This window comes from Elephas maximus, chromosome 2, assembly GCF_024166365.1.
Source record: "Elephas maximus indicus isolate mEleMax1 chromosome 2, mEleMax1 primary haplotype, whole genome shotgun sequence".
Classification (NCBI taxonomy): Eukaryota; Metazoa; Chordata; class Mammalia; order Proboscidea; family Elephantidae; genus Elephas; species Elephas maximus.
In genome coordinates this window covers 146848337-146863691 of record NC_064820.1, presented here as the reverse complement: position 1 = coordinate 146863691, position 15355 = coordinate 146848337, and the positions used below count along the sequence as shown (strand labels likewise).

Below are 15355 nucleotides of genomic sequence, written 5' to 3'. Positions count from 1 at the left end.
GGGACTCATCTTCTAGCACTATATTGGACAATATCCTGTTGCGATCTATAGGATTTTTTTCCTAGACTGTTTCAGTCTGGAAGCTCTGACGAAACTTGCCTATCATGGGTGAGCCTGCTGGTATTTGAAATACTGGTGGCATAGCTTATAGCATCATATTGCTATTGTTGGGTGCTGTTGAGTTGATTCTGACTCATGACAACCCATGTGACAGAGAAGAACTATCCCATAAAGTTTTCTTGGCTATAATCTTTACGGCAGTGGATCACCAGGTCTTTCTCCCACAGAGCCTTTGGGTGGGTTAAAACTTCCTTTCTGTTAGCAGTTAAGTACTTAACTGTTTGTGCCACCTTCCAGCATTATGGCAACACACAAGCCATCATAGTATGGCAAACTGATAGATGGGTAGTGGTCTACAACACCAGTGGCTGGAACAACAAAAGGTTTTTGCTCTGCTTAAATATCCCTTCAAATTTTCTAAGAACAAATGGCTTATCAATGGATGAATGGATAAACTAATTGTGGTATATACATATAATGAAGTATTATGCAACAATAAAGAATAATGATGAGTCTGAGAAAAATAACATGGATGAATCTGGAGGACATTATGCAGAGTTAAATAAATCAAACACAAAAGAATAAATATTGTATGATACCACTTTTATAAAAAGTCAAGAATAGGTATACATGCAGAAAGCAAAGTTCTTTGGTGATTACCAGGGACTGGAAGGGGAGTGAAGGGAAATCACTTACTAGATAGTAGACATGTGATAATTCTGGTGATGGGAAAGGCAATACACAATATGGGGGAGGTCAGCACAAATTGACCAAGGTAAATGAAGACACTGAGAGGTACAAGAATAAAGGATAACTATGGTAAATGTTATAGCATATACAATCTTGCAACAACAGTAATTACAAGCAAAAAATATGTGAGTGGTTATATAGGTACATATGTATGCTACATGGGTATGGGAAGGCATATGGGAGTACATGCATGTGCATATATAGGTATATTTGTGGGCATATGCGTATATATATGTTTGTATGTGCTGTGTATATATTCATATATGCAATAAAGCACATAGTGGGCAAAGTTAGGGATACTTCCTAGACATATCCAAATACCTAGTGGGATTGATTTACTGGGTCTGAATGCTCAGGACTATAGTCTCGTGGGACAACTAGGTCAATTGGCATAACTTGGTTCATAAAGATAATATTCTGCATCCTAGTTTGGTGAGTAGCATCTGGGGTCTTAAAAGCTTGTGAGTGGCCATCTAAGATACAACTATTGGTCTCTTCCTGTCTGGAGCAAAGAAGAGTGAAGGAAACCAAAAGCTCAAGGAAGAAATTAGTCCACAGGACTAATGGCCCATGTGAACCACAGTCTCTTCTAGCCTGAGACCAGAAGAACCAGATGGTGCCTGGCTATCATTACAGACAGTTCTGACCAGGGACATAATAGAAGGTCCCAGTTAGAACTGAAGAAAAATGTAGAACAAAACTCAAATTCCTCAAAAAGACTGGACTTAGAGACTAGAGGAACTCCCAAGACTATTGCCCTAAGATACCCTTTTAACCTGGAACTGAAGCCACTCCCGGAGGTCACCTTTCAGCCAAATAACAGACTGGCTTATAAAATGAACAATGACATCCTTAACGAACGTGCTCCTTTAAACAATCAACTATATGAGACTTATATGAGACCAAGTGGTTAACAGTTACCCAAAAGCGAAGATGAGAAGGCAAAGAGGGTGTCTTAGTCATCTAGTGCTGCTATAACAGAGATACCACAAGTGGATGGCTTTAACAAAGAAAAGCTTATTTTCTCACAGTCCAGTAGGCTAGAAGTCTGAATTCAGGGTGCTGGCTCCAGGGGAAGGCTTTTTCTCTCCATCGGCTCTAGAGGAAGGTCCTTGTCATCAGTCTTCTCTTGGTCTTGGAGCATCTCAGCACAGGAATCTCGGGTCCAAAGTACGCGCTTTGCTCCCAGCACTGCTTTCTTGGTAGTATGAGGTCCCCATGTCTCTCTGCTTATTTCTCTCTTTTATATCTCAAAAGAGGCTGGCTTAAGACACTCCCTAATCTTGTGGACCTCATCAATATAACTGCTGCTAATCCATCTTATTACATCATAGTGATAGAATCTACAACATATAGAGAATTCACATAAAATGGTGGACAATCACACAATAATGAGAATCAGGGCCCAGCTAAGTTGACAGATATTTTGGGGGGACACAATTCAATCCACAACATTCTACCCTTTAAAACCAAACCCATTGTCGTAGAGTCGACTCCGACTCATAGTGACCCTATAGGACAGAGTAGAACTGCCTCATACGGTTTCCAAGGAGCACCTGGTGGATTCGAACTGCTGACCTTTTTTGGTTAGCAGCCGTAGCTCTCAACCACTATGCTACCAGGCTTTCCACTTGGCCCCCAAGAATTCATGTACTTGCCACATGTAAAACATATTCACCCCATTGTATAGCAAAAGTCTTAAATCAACTCCAAGTCCAAAGTCCAGAAATTCTTCCTCATCTGTGAAATCTAGAATACAAGTTATCTGCTTCCAAAGGTACATTGGCAGAACAGGCACAAGCTAGACATATCCATTACAAATGGGAGAAACTGGAGGGAAAGAAGGAATAATAGGCACCAAGCAAGTCAGCAGAACACCGTTACATTTACCCTCAAGGCTTTGAAAATAATCCTCTGTTCTCTGAGACCATTTACACAATAGCCCCGCTCTTCAGACTCTAGGTATTGGCCACATTCTCCAGATTCTGAGTGGAGGCCTCTTGCCCCGGGCTTCAGCTCCGCCTTCCAGGCCCACTGGAACAGCAACTCTGCTCCATCGGCTTTAGGCGCACAATTCTCCTACTCCATCTGAGCAGCAACTCCACCCTTAGAAACACCAGAGGCCATGGCTCCACCTTTTGAAACCCCAGACATCCTGCCATACCTTTTGAGACTGAGGCAGCTTGGCTTCTTGTGTTCCTTGTCTCTTCAACTTCTGCTTCCTGGTTTCTTGGCCTCTCAGCTCCTTGGGCCTTACGCCTGCATCTGCCCTGCTGGGGCAAGTGTTCCAAAACTCAGTAGCTTTACCAAATAAGTGCCTGGAGGCACCCCACTCCGCCAGGAAGCCTCCTGAGCTCAGGCACTCAGCTCTCTCACTCCATGAGTTGGCTCCAGCGCTGTCTCACTCTGGTCTCCTGGTTCTGCTGCTGCTTGTTCTCTGCCACTGCTCGTTCTCTTCCACTTCTCTGTCATTCATGGTTTCAAAACTGCTTCCACATTTTAGGTGTCTGTTAGAGCAGCATCCCAGTACCAAATTCTGTCTTAGTCATCTAGTGTTGCTATAGTAGAGATACCACAAGTGGATGGCTTTAACAAAGAGAAGTTTATTGTCTCACAGTCCGAATTCAGGGCACTGGCTCCAGGGGAAAGCTTTCTCGACAGCTCTGGAGGAAGGTCCTTGTCATCAGTCTTCCCTTGGTCTGGGAGCATCTCAGCACAGGAACCGCAGGTCCAAAGGACGCACTCTGCTCCCAGCACTGCTTTCTTGGTCGTATGAGGTCTCCATGTCTCTCTGCTCATTTCTCTCTTTTATATCTCAAAAGAGGCTGGCTTAAGACACTACCTAATCTTATAGACCTCACCAATACAACTGTTGCTAATCCATCTTATTACATCATAGTGATAGGATTTACAACATACAGGAAAATCACATAAAATGGTGGACAATCACACAATAATGAGAATCATGGCCCAGCAAAGTTGACAGATATTTTTGGCAGACACAGTTCAATCCATGACAGAGGGGTAGGGAAACTGGATGCATAGAAACAGGGCTGGCGGGGTGGAAATGGTGAAACTGCTGACACATTGCGGGGATTGTAACCAATGTCACTGAACGATTTGTGTATGAATTGTTGAATGGAAATCTAATTTGCCGTGTAAGCTTTCACCTAAAACACAATATTTTTTTAAATGTCTGTGGTCCTATATTTAAAAAATAATTGTGAAAGATTTCATTATATATCTAGTTCAATCATGAGTTTATTGTAGACTGGTGAGATGACCAATTGAATTCTCCCAACGATGGGGAACTCATTTCTACCCAAGAAAGTCTTTTGGAACCTTGATTGTGCAGTGGTTAAAGCACTCATCTGCTAACCGAAAGGTCTGCGGTTTTAAACTACAAGCTGCTCTGCAGGAGAAAGATGTGGCAGTCTGCTTCTGTAAAGATCACAGCCTCGGGAAACCCTGTGGGGCAGTTCTGCTCTGCCCTATAGGGTTGCTGAGTCATGATGTTGTCTTTTTCAGACAGGTCTAATTGTTTAAACTTCTATCATTTAAATATGAAATCTGCATTTATATAGCTCTCACTCTTTGGTCCCATGCCTATCTTGAAAGCAATGAAGAATGAGCTGTCTCCTACAAACAGCCCTTCAAAGATCTGAAGACAAGTACAGGGCCTCTCCAACAGTGTCCTTTGCTTCTCATATAACCTGGTTTCTGTTTCTCCTTCTTCTTGCCCTTCCCTGGGCGCACTTTAGTTCATCAGTGCTATGCTTAAAATAAGGCACACAGACTGAAGAGTTAGTTCTCCTGGTATGGCCCGAGGCATGCAGAAGAGCAGAGAACTATAACTTTCTGTGATCTGAACACTGAACATCCATTCAGTAAAGTAAAAGCAGCCACTAGACTGGTCTTATAAATAAGAGCACCAATTTTAAGGGTTCTGGCAGAGAGAAGGCTCATTTAATTCAATAGGAAAAAAAAAAGTAAGCTTACATTTACAACAGGTTAAAACATTCATGCATTTTGATATAGAAATGGCATTTTATATGAATATAAATAATGGATTAACAGAGACTTCTGTAAGATAGATGCTAACCTGATTTTAATCTTTACTACCTTTGCAGTAAATAGCAGGGTAACTTCCTGCAGTAGGAAGCCTTTGGGGAACTTAATTTCTATCGCCTTGTGATGTTAACTGAGCAATTATCATAAGTAAGACCAAAAAAGTTTTGCATATTATTTGTCCTTGTGGGAGCTGTATGCTGTTGGAGAGTCAGGATGCCCCGAGAAGCCCTGGGAGGGGAATATTCAGCATTCAGAAATACTTCGTTTAATAGCGGCGGATTCCAAGGTTTCAAAGCTTTTAATGGCTAACACATCCCCTTTGGTTGGCAAAACCTTCCTTTGCAGAAGCTGGGAAGCAAGGTTGAAGAGCTCCAACGCTGAAACCTAAGAGCCCACTTCACTTAATATTTTCAATGCACCTGCATTTTCTGCTTTCCCAAGTCAGATTGACCAAGGATAAAACTGCTTCTGCAGTTCACTTGGCTATTTTAGATCAGTTTTATCATGTATGGAGGAAAAGTAGGTGTTTTTTTTTTCTTGGGTACTTCTAAGACCTCCATGAATTTAGGTTACTTGCTGAGCTTTCCATGGTGGGAAGGAAAAAAAAAAGAACAACCCTAGGTTCCGTGTTTCAGCACTCTCATATGACTGTCTACTAGAAGGCCTCTTCTAAGGCATTTCCAGAAGGTTTCCACCTGTTGGACTGACATTCCTTTTTAGGGCTCAAAATCTGAACGGAAGAGCTGGAGGTGCTGAAGGGTAAATAAGGACTAACGGAGTTCACAGCCCCATGGTGCCAGGGCCAGGGACTTCTACAGATTCAGCAGCCACAAAGTGGTGGCTGCACAAATAGAAGTGCTCAAGAGAGTCTGGAAATCCAAGAATACAGGAGAGTAGTGATTGCAGTAACTATCCACAGGCTTTAAAGCGTAATCCTTCAGCTGGTAGGAATGGAAACTTAAATACAAATTTTCTGGAGGGTAATTTGGCAAGACGTAGTAAAAGCTTTAAAAGTAGGCATGCTCTTCTGAATCTGGAATTCCACTTCTAGGAAATTATAAGATGGTAAAAACCATGGCTATCAACAGAAATTTAGTTGAAAGATGTCAGAGAGGCATTGATTATATTTTTTTATAATTTAAAAATAGGGCCATGTTCCATTTCTGAAGGAACACCGCAACAGTTTAGTTCTGAATCTTTCCACACTCCAACAATGACAATAACAACAATAAACCTGCAAACTACTTACTACATGAAACCAGCAGAAAACTGCAACCTTTGAATTGTTAAGAGCTGTTAAAGGTGGAGCAGAATGGGCAACCTTGTGAAGAACCATGAGTGAGAATGGGGATGTAGTGCCTCGCAAAGTTCAAAAGCTCCAGCAATTATTCCCTTCCAGAAGGGGTGGACACCATTCTGAGAGGGAAATGCTGAGAGCAGGGCTTAAATTTAACGAAGCAGGTTTGCTGGGGACAATGAAGTCTTGGAAAGCGCTGGAAAAAGTAAAACTCTTATTAGCCGGTACATCCTCTTAGAAAACAAGAGCTGGGAAGAAACCCAGAAAACACACAGCTGGACAGAGAAGCTCTCCTCAACCAGGCTGGGTTCTGAAATCCAGAGAAGTACCTCCTCACAGGGGCCATGTTTGAGGCCCTTCACTGTGGCAACCAAGAGAGTTACCCTAGCCCCACCTCTCTACCATTTCTCCAGGGCAACAAATACTACCATAAACAGTTGGGCAACAACCACAAGACACTCAAAGGAAGAAACAGATGGGCTAAGGATTCTATCCAGCCAAAGTGATCTTCAAGTATAAAGTCTATTGTTAAAAATAAAAATTTCACAATATTAAATTTGTATATGAACTCATTAGCTTTATTTTTCAGTTCATGAACCGGGAAACATTTGGTCTGAAAGTCAGACAAGAGTTCTGAAGCGCATACAGGCAGAAAGGCTTTTGTAAAAGCAGACAAACAGAAAACAAGGAAGATATACTGGGTAATTTTTGGATTGGTTGGGAGGCATTTTCTCTCCTTATCTGAGGATCAAGGAGAAATTTTGAACCAGGTTAAACTGATCAATCAAGTCCTGATTAGCTAGCTTAGGTTTCCATTTCTGGGAGAATCAACTGATTGACTTGGATTTCAACTCCTTGGAAAGTTAGGTATTTACATGAAATAGAAACTTAGGTTTCAGTTTGCTGACTTGAGGCTCAGCATCAGTGACTCCATTTTGGACCTAGTTAGTTTATCACTATAGACTAAGATTTTAATATCTGTAAAAAAAATGAGGGTATATTATCCTCCTAAGCCCTTTCAAAGAACCTACTAGAACCATGGACCAGCAGCATCCGTATCACCTGGAAGCTTGCTGGAAATGCAGATTCTCATGCGTCATCTCAGACCTACTGAATCAAAAATCTGCATTTTAACAAGATCCTCAGGTGATCTGTATACACATTAAAGTTTAAGAAGCACTGTACAGGGGACAAGCTTTAGCCAACCAAGAGATGACTGAGGAAATCAGGGTAAAGTCACTTTTCTTGAGCAGTGAATACATTTAACTGTAGAACTAAGATTAAAACAAATGTAGAGCTTTTTTTTTTTTTTTAAAAAAAAAGAGATTAGGGTGACAGATCAGAATGCAAATACTATATGCTCCAATATTGTAGAAATGACTTGGAGCCAATAAAAGTGGAAGAAAGGAAAGAAAAGGTAGCAATAAGAATGAGCTCACTCTCAAGTGGATACTTGAGTCTATGTGGGCAACTCCTGTCTGATGGCAAGATGAGAAAGAAGAGGGGGACAGGAGTCGGTTGAATGGACACGGGGAATACAGGTTTGAGAGGAGGAATGCGCTGTCTCATTAGGAGGAGAGCAGGTAGGAGTACATGGCAAGGTGTGCATAACTTTTTGTATGAGAGACTGACTTGATTTATAAACTTTCACCTAAAGCACATTTAGAAAAAAAAAAAAAAAGAATGAGCTCACCGATTGCCACAAATTGATTGACTCAAAGGATAGTATTTAAGGCTTCCACATAAAGTAGAAGTTTAAACATATCTAACATAAACACTAAGACTGATAATTCTAGAGGGAACAATAATTCTGGAGGAAGGAGAGAGGATAAGACTACAAGCTAATTTTATTGTTGTTTATAGTAGGGAATCAAAAGATACTGTCCCAAAAGAGTATTTTACAAAGGTAACTCTTGGAATAAAAATGCAAACCTTCCTAAATATCAAAACTGCATTAAAAAAAAAAAAGAGCAAATATATAACAAAATTACAAAAAACATAACATGAAATAATATGACAGAATTAAGACCAAGCATATCTCTCATATCAATAAATAAAAATGAGTTTAATTCATCTATTTTAAAAAAGGTTTTCAAAATCGATCACAAAGTAGGCTGTATGCATTTAAGACAAAATGATTCAGAAAGGTTAATAATGATCGGATGGATAAAGAAAGGCATACCAGGAAAATACAAACATTAAAAATTTTAATATTCGACAACAAAGAATTCAGGACGAAAAACTTTGGACATGATAAAGGCTATAATTCACCATAAGAAATGAACAGTTAAGAATATCTATCCATGAAATAACACAGCAGCAATACACTAATGAAAGATGACTTTGATTCACCTTTCAAGTCCCCTGGAATACACACACACACACACACACACGCACATGCCCGCACACACACATACACAATGGACTACAAACCAAACCTCAATAAATTCCCTAAGTAAAAATAACATAGGTAGTGTTATAGATTGAATTGTGTCTCCCAAAAATATGTGTTGTAAATTCTAATCCCTATACCTGTGGTGGAAACCCTGGTGATGTAGTGGCTAAGAGCTACAGCTGCTAACCAAAAGGTCAGCAGTTCGAATCTACCAGGCGCTCCTTGGAAACCATGGGTGGCAGTTCTACTCTGTCCTATAGGATCACTATGAGTTGGCAAAGGGTTTAGGCTTTTTGGTTATACCTGTGGTTATAATCCCATTTGGGAATGGGTTTTCTTTGTTAAGAGGTCATATCAGTGTAGGTGCGTTTTAAGCCAATCGCCTTTGAGATATTAAAAAAACAGATTAGACACAGAGAAGCACGCAGAGATGGGGGAAAGGAGATGCCACGTGAAGATCATCAAAGAGCTAAGGAACAGAAGCTGAAAAGAGACAAGGACCTTCCCTGAGAGCCAACAGAGAGAGAAAGCCTTCCCCTAGAGCTGGCACCGCGAATTTGGACTTCTAGCCTCCTAAACCGTGAGAAAATAAAAATGTTTATTAAAGCCACCCGCTTGTGTCATTTCTGTTACAGTAACACTAGATAACTGAGACAGGCAATATTCTCTAATAATACAATAAGCATTGAAATGCATAGCACATTCAGAAAACATGCTCCTCCATTTTGACAGTAATGGGTTTGGTTTGGTATTGGTACGTGCAGGGTGTGTGTGTGTGTGTGTGGTCTATATTAAATAATTCCAAGACCAAAGAAAAAATACAAATTGAAAGTGCAGGATTTCTAGAAAACAGTAATAATGAAAACTCCATATAGAAGAATCTATGTTATAGAGCTAAAGCAGTGGTCAAAGGAAATTTACAGCCTTAAATAACTATATCAACATGAATAATAAAAAAAAGAAGAGCTAACTTAAAAAGCTAGAAAAAGAATTAAATAAACCTACAGAAATTAATCAGTTTAAAAAATATATAGTACAACCTATAAATAAGCTTGTTTTTAGGATTTACTGAATAAGGTAAGCCACAAGCTAAGTTAAACATAAAAAAAAAAAAAAAGACAGGAAATGCACAAATAACCTTAAAGTAGAAATTATAAAGGGGAAATAATCACACAAAGGAAAGTTCAAACAAAACAAAGCAAAACCAAGAACTCATAAAGAATACTTTACACAATTCATGCAAATAAATTTGAAAACTTATATGAAATATACAATTTTTCTAGACAACTTAAGTTACCAAAACTGACCCAGGAAAGACAGAAAACCAAAACAGACCAATTTATACAAAAGAAATAGATTTGAAAAATACCAAACCTCTCAAAAAAAAAAAAAAAAAAAGCCAACAAACACCATGCCCATGGTTTCACAGGGGAATTCTACAATTCTACTAACCTTTAAAGAACAGATGATCCCAATGACTTTTAAAATATCTAATAATATAGAAAAGATGAAAACCTTTTATTGATACCAAAATATGATAAGGATTGCAAGAAAACAGAAAAAAAAAAACCAATCTTATTTATAACCATAAATGAAAAAATCCTAAATAAAATTTTAGCAAACAGAATTCAAAAGCACACTGAAAAAATATATCATGACCAAATAGTTTATTTAGAAATGGAAATAAGGTAACTAGAGCAGAGATTGTGGGGGAGAGTAGTAGGAGTTGAGGTATTAGGTAGGGTGGGGGTCCCAGATTGTGCAGGGCCCTGTGAGCCACTGTAAGTACTTTGGCTTTTACTCTGAATTAGATGGGAATATTTTAGAGGTTGTGATATGATCTGACACTTTTAACAGGATCACTCTGACTGTTGTATTGAGAATAGACAGGGGACTATGACGTTCCTATTAACTTTACCCAAAGACTTTGGTGTTTGTCCTCTGTTCCTGAGAGATAAAAAAAAAAAAAAGAAAATCCTTGGAATTTTAGAATCTTTGATAAAGACTCTAGACCACACCTAACAAGTTAGGTGAGGTGATAAAGCACTCCAGTGGGGCTGGCCGGGTCAGAAAGACCCACCTCACGATCACCTTGTGATATCCACTGACCTCAGCAAAGAGGGGCTGGAGTTTGAATTACATAATGAGGCCCCAATAAAACCTCTGAACACTGAAGTTCTATGGGCTTCCTGGTTGGTGAAAGATATCCATACACATAGGATAGCAAAAAAAAAAAAGGAATAATATGTTCCTTTTTGGGACATGGAAACTTCACATTGAGAATCTTGCCAGGTCTTGCCCTATGCATCTCTTCATTTTTATTACAATAAAACTGTAATTCCTAAGTACAGTGCTTCTGTGAGTTCTAGTGAATTATCAAACCCAAGGGAGAAGTGGGAGTCAGCAGGTCAGAAGTGAGAGGGGCTTAGGGACTCCCAAGTTTGCAGCTGGTATCCTAAGGGGGTAGAGGGAACCCCTGAATTTATAGCCAGCAGGTCAGAAATGAGGGGAGCTCCTGGGGGCCCTCAAGCTTGTGGCTGGCATCCTGAAAGGTAGTGGGAAAACCAGCAGGTCAGAAGCATGAGTGTCATGGGGACACCCAAATTTGTGGCTAGCATCTGAAACTGTGGACCTACTTGGAGTCTACAGGGCTGTGTCCTTTAACTTGTGGGCTCTGACCTAGCTATGGGTGGTTAGAGTCAAAGGATGAACTGCTGCATGGGCAGTTGGTGTCAGAATTGAACAGAGAAGTGAAAAAGTGAGGATTTGATTGTTATTCTTATAGGGGTCAAAGAGAAAAGGGAGACCTCTTCGAAAGCAATGGAGTAATCCAGAAAAGAAATGACAGTAGCTTGGACCAGGGTAGTAAAGATGGTAACAACATCAGATGTTGGATGTATTTGTAAAATGGAACTGATAGGACTTAACTGCCGTGGGGCATGGCAAGTTAAGGGTGAAGCTTTAAGGTTTTGGGCCTTTATAAATGGAAGCACAGAGTTGCCATTAATGAGAAGGAGAAGACTGGGGGAGGATGTGCTTGGGAAATGCCAACCAGGAGTGCAGTTGTGGACGAATTAATTTGTGAAGCCTATAGGGTCACTGTGAGTAGGAATTGACTCAAAGGTAACAGGTTGTTTTGGTTTAGAAACCCTGATGCAGTAGTGGTTAAGAGCTACAGCTGCTAACCACAAGGTCAGCAGTTCAAATCCACCAGGTGCTCTTTGGAAACTCTATAGGGCAGTTCTACTCTGTCCTATAGGGTCACTATGAGTTGGAATAGACTCAATGGCAGCTGTTTTTTTTTTTAAGACATCTAAGTGAAGATGCCAAGTAGGCAGTCAGATATACACCTCTGTAGTTCACATAAGTGCCATGGGTTGGACATGCAAATTTAGGAGTTAGCAGTTTACAGATGGCAAATCCAAAGAACTATATTTAAACTTCTGTTTATGTGCTACGATGTCCACTATTATTGCTGTTAGGTTCTGTGATCATTAAGGTTGTGTGTCAACTTGGCTGGGCCATGATTCTCAATGGTTTGGCAGTTATGATGTAGTTTGGCAGTCGTATGATGATGTGATCTCTTTTATGATGAGTTTGATATAATGCGATCACCTCCATGATGGGATCTGCTATGAGTAGCCAATCAGTTGAAAGAAAGTTTCCTTGGGGGCAGGTGTGTGTGTACGTGTGGTCTGCATCAAATATAAGTGGTTTTTTTTCTGGCAAGGCTCACGTGCTTTTGCTCACTCTGGATCCTGCAGTTGGCTCCTGTTCATCTGACTTACGGTTCCTGGGACTTGAGCTAGTAGCTTACCTGCTGTCTTGCCTGTTGATCTTGGGATTCGCTGATCTTCGCAGCCTGCGAGCCAAGAGCCCAGTTGTCTGACCTGCTGATCTTGGGTTCACCAGCCCTTGCAGCAATGTGAATCAGAACCCTCTATCCTGCCCCACAGACTTAGGACATTCCAGCCTCTACAATCTCACAAGCCATTTCCCTGATATAAATTTCTCTGTATATATTTATACACTTTACGGGTTTTGGTTCTCTAGAGAACCCAGCCTAAGACAGGTGCCATCGAGTCAATTCCAACACATAGCAACCCTATATACAACAGAACGAAATGCTGTCCAGTTCTGTGCCATCCTCACAACAGTTGCTATGTTTGAGCCCATTGTCGCACCCACTGTGTCAATCCATCTTGTTGACAGTCTTCCTCTTTTTTGCTGATTCTCTACTTTACCAAGTATGATGTTCTTTTCCAGGCACTGGTTCCTACTGATAACATGCCCAAAGTAAGTGAGACAAAGTCCCACTATCCTCACTTCTAAGGAGTATTTGACTGTACTTCTTCCAAGACAGATTAGTTCATTCTTCTAGCATGGTGTCAAAATCTCTTACTCCTCTTCATCTCCACTGGTGGTGGGATGAAATGTTAGAAGGATAAGGGCAAAGGGAATAATCAAAAATCAAACCAAACCCGTTGCCCCAGAGTCTATTCTGACCCATACAAGTGACCCTAAAGGATAGAGTAGAACTGCCCCATAGGATTTCCAAGGAGTAGCTGGTGGATTTGAATCACTGGTTAGCAGCCGAGCCCTTAACCATTGTCCCACCAGGGCTCCATTTAGGGTATAGTATAGAGGAAAACTGAGTCAATTCTGAGCTCCAAAACTTTACTTCACAAAGGACAATGATTCTAGCCTTCTCAAAACCCGAAAAGTCCTGCTGGACCTTTTTCCTTCCTTAAACACATAAGCCTTGGTTTATGAGCTACTGCACACAGGGGAGTTCCTGGCACTTGTTTTGAAGGACACAGCCTTGGAGAGCAATTATGAGTTATGATCCAGCCCTCTTCCTTGAGAGTTTGACTTGTATCCAGTCACTTAATTATGATGAACCATTTTCCTCACCTTAAATGAATAATAAAAGTGCCTGTGATCTGCCCATTTCACATGAGCATTTTGCCATCCATACATTAAAAAAGAAAGAGACAGAGATGAAGGTGCTTGTTTCAGCAGCACATATACAAAAACTGGAATGATAAACAAAAGATTAGCATAGCCCCTGTGCAAGGATGACAGGCAGATTCATGAAACATTCCGTGTTCTTTTAAATAGAATAAATGACAAATCCCACATGATCATCCCACAAGACACAGAAAATGCATTTGACAAAATCCAACACCCTTTCATCATAAACTCACTCAACAAACTAGGAATAGGAGGGGAACTTCCTCAATCTGCTGAAAACATCAATGAAAAATGCACAGTTAACATCATACTTCATGATGAAACATTGAATGCTTTCTCCTTAATATCAGCAACAGACAAGGATGTTTCTCTTAACACTTCCATTCATTCTTATAATGGCATCTCTAGCCAAGGCAATTAGGCGATAAAAGTAAACAAAAGGCATCCAGATTATAAAGTAAAACTATCTCTATTTGCAGATGAAATTATCTTGTATATAGAAATTTTAAGGAATCCACTAAACAAACTATTAGAACTAAGAGTTCAACAAGGTTGCAGGATAGAAGATCAGTGTATACAAATCAATTGTATTTCTACACACTAGCAATGAATAAGAAAATGAAATTAAGAAAACATCCATTTACAATAGCATCAAAAAGAATAAAATACTTAGGAATAAATTTAAAAAAAGAAGTGGAAGACTTACAAGCTGAAGACTACAAGGAATTGCTGAAAGAAATTAAAGACCTAAATAAAGCGGTTGCAGCAATACATCAACAGGGAAATGCCAGAGTTCAAGCTGGATTCAGAAGAGGATGTGGAACGAGGGATATCATTGCTGATGTCAGATGGATCTTGACTGACACCAAAGAATACCAGAAAGACGTTTACCTGCGTTTTATTGAAATAGTCAAATGCAAAGGCATTTGACTGTGTGGATCATAACAAATTATGGATAACATTGAGAAGAATGGGAATTCCAGGACACTTAACTGTGCTCCTGAGGAAGCTGCACACAGATCGAGAGGCAGTCATTCAAACAGAACAAGGGGATACCGCATGGTTTAAAGTCAGAAAAGGTGTGTGTCAGGGTTGTGTCCTTTCACCATACTTATTCAAACTGTACGCCAAGCAAATAATCTGAGAAACTGACTATGTGAAGAATGCGGCATCAGGATTGGAGGAAGATGTGTGAACAACCTGGGATATGCAGATAACACAACCTCGGTTGCTGAAAGTGAAGAGGACTTGAAGCATTTACTGATGAAGATCAAAGACCACAACCTTCAGTATAAATTACACCTCAAACATAAAGAAAACAAAAATCCTCACAACTGAACCAATAAGCAACATAATAAATGGAGGAAATAGTGAAGTTGTCAAGGTTTTCATTTTACCTGGATCCATAGTCAACGTCCATGGAAGCAGCAGTCAAGAAATCAGACGACATATTGCATTAGGTTAATCTGCTGCAACAGAACTCTTTAAAGTGTTGAAAAGCAAGGATGTCACTTTGAGGACTAAGGTGTGCCTGACCCAAGCTATGATATTTTCAATCGCCTCATATACATGCGAACGGTGGACAATGAATAAGGAAGACTGAAGAAGGATTGATGCCTTCGAATTACGGTGCTGGTGAAGAATACCGAATATACCGTGGACTGCCAGAAAAATGAACAGATCTGTCTGGGAAGAAGTACAGCCAGAATGCGCCTTAGAAGCAAGGATCAAGGGACTTCATCTCACCTACTTTGGACATGTTACCAGAAGGGACTAGTCCCTGGAGAAGGACATCATGCTTGGTAAAG

General features: G+C 40.2%; 1 non-coding gene across 1 annotated transcript; it reads left to right on the top strand.

Moving 5' to 3' along the window:
- Window positions 1-13579: 13579 nt before the first annotated feature.
- Window positions 13580-13686, top strand: LOC126070806 (U6 spliceosomal RNA). The gene has a single exon (XR_007516321.1). It is a non-coding gene; the product is annotated as a U6 spliceosomal RNA (small nuclear RNA).
- Window positions 13687-15355: the final 1669 nt, after the last annotated feature.